The sequence below is a fragment of the Eubalaena glacialis genome, chromosome 9, assembly GCF_028564815.1.
Source record: "Eubalaena glacialis isolate mEubGla1 chromosome 9, mEubGla1.1.hap2.+ XY, whole genome shotgun sequence".
NCBI classification, from domain to species: domain Eukaryota; kingdom Metazoa; phylum Chordata; class Mammalia; order Artiodactyla; family Balaenidae; genus Eubalaena; species Eubalaena glacialis.
In genome coordinates, this window is record NC_083724.1 from 110,260,093 (window position 1) to 110,265,497 (window position 5,405).

The window sequence follows — 5,405 nt, forward strand, 5'->3', positions numbered from 1 at the left end:
CACTCTAATGGCTCATACATGTACACAATTATTCTCCACCTCACAATAGTCCGGAAAAAGAAAATTAAAACAACAGTGAGATCCATTTTATTCCTATAAAACTGGAAAAATTTGAAAGTCTGGTAACACAAAGTGCTGAGGAGGATGTATGGAAAAAGGAACTTTTATCCATTTCTGGTGGGTGGGTAAATTGGAAGAATGACCTTGAAGAACGTTTGGTAATATCTAATAAAGCTGAATAATGAGCATACCCTCTGATTCAACAATCACATTTCTTGGTATCTATCTTAAGAAACTCATACACACATTCACAAAGAGATGTATGTGAGGATGTTCAAACTTTTAGTAGGGGAATGAATATGCAGTATAATGGGATTCTATAGGGTAGTTAAAAATCACTGAAGTATATCTCATTTATCTACAGATACATCTTTAAAATAAAATATTGAACAAGAAAAAACGGTTGCCAAAGGAGATGGACAGTATGAAACCACTAGAAACTCAACTGAGGCTGGGATGGTCTAAAATGGCTCATTCACATATGTGGTACTTGGTGCTGGTTGATCTGGAGGGCCTCACTGAGATGATTGTCTCTGCTCCACTTGGTCTCTCATCCTCAAGTAGGCTGGACCAGGCTTCTTCACATGGCAGTCTCAAGGCAGCTTTCCAACGGAGTGGGAGCTGCAAGGCCTCTTAAGGCTTAAGCTTGGAAGTCACATGGTGTCACCTCTGGCACATTTTATTGGTCATAGCAAGTCACAAAGCCATTGCAGATTCAAGGGATGGAGAAGTAGCCTTCACCTCTTGATAGCAGGAGTAGCAGAGTCACATTGCAAAGAGGCATTGTATATAAGAATGAAAGAAAATTGTACCCTTCTTGTGTAATCTCCCCAAATGTACTTACTGAACTGATATTCCCCTTAAAAATGTATACAGTCCATGGTTTTCTCCATCTAAATTGATGGCACTTTGAGCTTTCTGGTTGTTCAAGTAGAAAACCTTGGATTCATCCCTGACTTCTCCTTTTCTCTCATATCCCACATCCTATCCATTATGAGATAATGTTGGCAGAATATTAGAAATCATCCAGTATCTGACAGCCCTCTGCTACCAGTCTGGTTGAGCCACCATTAACTCATTGAATGACTGGAATAGCTTCCTAACTGCTTACGTCTACTCTTGCAAATTCCCTTAAAATACATTCAATCATGTTGCTTGTGGTAGGCTGAATAATGCCTCCCCAAAGAGGTCCACATCCTAATCCCTGAAACTGTAAATATATTATCTTATATGGCAAAAGAGACTTTGCAGATGTGATTAAAGATGCTGAGATGTACTATCCAGGTGGGCCCAATGTAATCACAAGGGTACTTATAAGAGGGAGACAGTAGAATGAGAGTGAGAGAGAAGGCAACTTGATGATGGAAGCAGAGAGAGGTGTGAGAATGCTACACCACTGGCTTTGAAGATGGAGGAAGCAGCCAAGGGATGATGACTGCCTCTAGAAGCTGAAAAAGGCAACGAAACAGATTCTCCCTTCCAACCTCCAGAAGAAACCAACCCTGACCGCTTGACTTTACCCGAGAGAAATTAAAGTCAGAGGACTTCTGATCTCCAGAAATGTAGGATAACAAGTTTGAATTTTTTAAAGCCACTAACTTTGTGGTAATTTGTTACAGCAGCAATAGGAAACTAATATACATCACTCTTTTACTCAAAACCCCGACATAATCTGTAGTCATTCTCCACTCCTCAACCTTGTCCCAACATGCCATCCAGTACCTCCCTGGTCACACACTCTACTATTTTGCCTCTTTGTCACTTTACGTTAGCCTCAGGAGCCTCCTAGCTGTTCCACAAACTGCTAGACATTTTCCTGTTCAGAGTCTCATTTGGTTCTTCCTTCTACGTGGATCACTCTTCTCCAACACGGTTTCTTGGCAAAACTGCCCATCCTACGCCAACATTCTCATTTATCTTGCTCAACATTTTCATTTTTTGTACTACCTATCTTCGAACATGCTATATGGTTTATTTTTATATAATGTTTACTGTTTATTATTGGTACCACCACCACTGCCTCGCCCAAGGCTAGTAGGTAAGGAGGGGACTGTGTTTCAGTCACTGTTGTATCCTAAACATCTAGAACAGTGTCTGAGACATAGTCATGACTCAATATATATTCATTCGTTGAATGAATACTTATTTTTAAAATTCTTGTAATTGAACATAAAGTAGATGCAAAATAATATATAGGTATAAATAGGTACATTGAATACCAGTGTATCCACAATCCAGCTCAAGAAAAAAATTACATAACCATTACCTTTGAAGTTCTGTGCACCTCCCTGAATCATTTCCTATTTTCTCACCACTCAGAGGGGAATACTGCCATTTTCATTTTATCATTCCTTTGCTTGTCCTCACAGTTTTACCAAATATGTTAGCATCCCTAATCAATATATTGTTCAGATTTATGTTTATTTGATGTATTTGTATTATATATGCGTATCATTACATAATACTGTAGGCATTCTTTTTTGGTTTTTTTCATTAATGTTAATTTCTCTTTTTTTTATAATTGTGGTAAGAACACTTAACTTGAAATCTATCCTCTTAATAGATTTTTAAATGTACAATACAGTATTATTAACTACAGGTACAACACTGTACAGCAGATCTCTGGAATTCATTCATTGTGTATAATTGAAACTTTACAACCCTTGATTAGCAGCTCATTTCTCCCTCCCCAACCCCTGATAACCACTATCTTACTCTTGACTTGCTTTTCTTGCTTAACAGTATGTTCTTAAAGTTCAACCTTGTTCTGGCGTATAACTGTAATTCACTTGCTTCTCTGCTATAAAGTACTTCACTATAAGAAGTTGCCATAATGTTTTAACAAAAATAGTGTTGATGAAGACTTGTGTTATTTCTACTTTTTTGCTATTGCAGAAGTGCTACTGTGTCATTCTTTCATCTGTGTCCCCAGGGCTTGTGTGCAAGAGTTCTTCTAGGGTAACAGATCTAGGAGTGAAATTGCTGAGTCATATGGCTTGTACATCTTTAGCGTTACTGAGGATGCCAAACTGTTTTTTAAAGTAGCTGTACCAGTTTGCCCAACTCCCAGTGTTCTGGTTGCTCACATCTTTGTAGAAACTTGATGTTGAAAGAATTTAAAATTTTTGCCAGTCTTAAATGTGAGAAATCTCTTATCGCAGTTTAAATTCTCATTTCTCTAATTATTAGTGAGATTGATTATCTATTTTCTTATGTTTATTGGCTACTTGGCTTTTCTCTACCATGACATGCCTGTTTGAGTCTTTTGACCATTTTTTTTGGATGATTTATACTTTGTTTTAGTGTGTAGAAATTCTTTAAATATTCTTTATAAATATATATATAATATATATAATACCTTTTCTCAGTTTGTGGTTTTAATGATGTCTTTTAATTAATGGAAACTCTTAATTTTACTGTAGTCTTTTATAAAAGTTTGCAGTTTTTGTTTCTTGTTTAAGAAATCCTCTCCTATCCCTACATCATAAATATACTCTCCTACATGGACCTCTGAAAGTGTTATAGATTTGTCCTTCACATTTAAGTCTTGAACCTACCTAGAATTGTTTTTTGTGAATTGTGTGAGATAGAGGTTGAATTTCAATTTTTCTATATGGCTATCCAATTTTCCCAGTACCATCCATTCCCCACTGATATGCAGGACCAGTTCTGTCATAAATTGCTTCCATTATTCTCTTCCCCTAGTCAATTTTTCTATCCATTGCCTTAATTATTATAGCTTTACATTAATTCTTGATATCCAGAGGCAAGTCCTTCTATTTTGTTCTTCTTCAAGAGCATGCTGGCTATTATTGGTCCTTTCCTCTTCCACTTACACTTTAGGATCATTTTGTCAAATTTGAAGATAGCTAACACTTTATGCTATGAATTCTTTCTCTCCACAAATATAGTCTACCTCTCTATTAATGTAGGTCTCCTTTAGTATCTTTCAATAAGATTTTTATATTTTCTCTACAAAGAGATAGACATCTTTTATAGATTTATTCTTAGGTACATATTTTTTTTAGGGCATTGTAAATGCTATCTCTTAAAAAATTATATTTTCTCTGATGGCTGCTGATGTATAGAATGATAATTTGTTTCCTGGAGTCAAAATTCAACTCAAAGATTTGAGGTTATAATTGATTTTTAAAATAGACTTTATTTTTTAAAGCAGTTTTAGGTTCACAGCAAAATTGAATGGAAAGTATAGAGTTCCCGTACACCCCCAGCCCTCACACGTGCACAGCATCCCTCACTATCAACATCCCCCACCAGAGTGGTACATACGTTAAGTTAATGAACTTACACTGCCACATCATTATCGCCCAATGTCCACAATTTACATTAGAGTTCACTCTTGGTCTTGTACATTCTATGGATTTTGACAAATGTATAATGACATTTATCCATCATATAGTGTCCTACAGAGTAGTTTTACCACCCTTAAAGTCCTCTGTGCTCTGCCTATTCATCCCTCCTCCCCTCTAACCTCTGGCAACCACAGAGCATTTTACTGTCTCCATAGTTTTGCCTTTTCCAGACTGTTGTATAGTTGTAACCATACCATCTGTAGCCTTTTTTACATTAACTTGTGTTTAAATTAGTAATATGCATGTAAAGCTCCTTCATGCCTTTTCATGGCTTGGTAAATTATTCCTCTTTAGCCTGAAGAATATTCCATTGTGTGAATGTATTACCCCACAGTTTATTTATCCATTCACCTACTGAAGGACATCTCAGTTGCTTCCAAGTTTTGGTAATTGTGGATAAAGCTGCTATAAATTATCACCTGTGTGGATGTAGAATTGATTATACTAATTCAAGTAATATAAGTAAATTAATTAAATTAATAACTTATTAAGTAATAAGTAAACTTATAATTAATTTGTTTATCATATTCTCTTAATGTCTTTTAGAGTTTGCAGTTTCTGTAGTTACAACTTTCTTTTTTTCTTTAATATTGTGGGGCTTTTTTTTTTTTTTTTTGCTTTCTCTCTTTTATAGTGATTAATCTTGCCAGTGTTGTTAATTTTTTTAGTTTTTCCAAAGAAGCAAATTTTAGCATTGTTGCTCTTTTCTACTGATGTTTGTATTCATTCATTTTTATCATTATTATGTCTTTCTTCTACTTCCTTTGGGTGTATTTGTTTTACTTTTTCTATATTCTAGACTAGAGATGGATTCTTAGATAATCAATTTCAGCCTTTTTCCTAATATTTACTTTTAAAGTTATATACTTCTCTTTAAATATCAATCAGTAGCTACACTAATAAGTTTTGATATTTAATATTTTGTTATTGTTCCGTTCTTGCTACGGACTGAGTTGTGTCCTCTCCCACCCC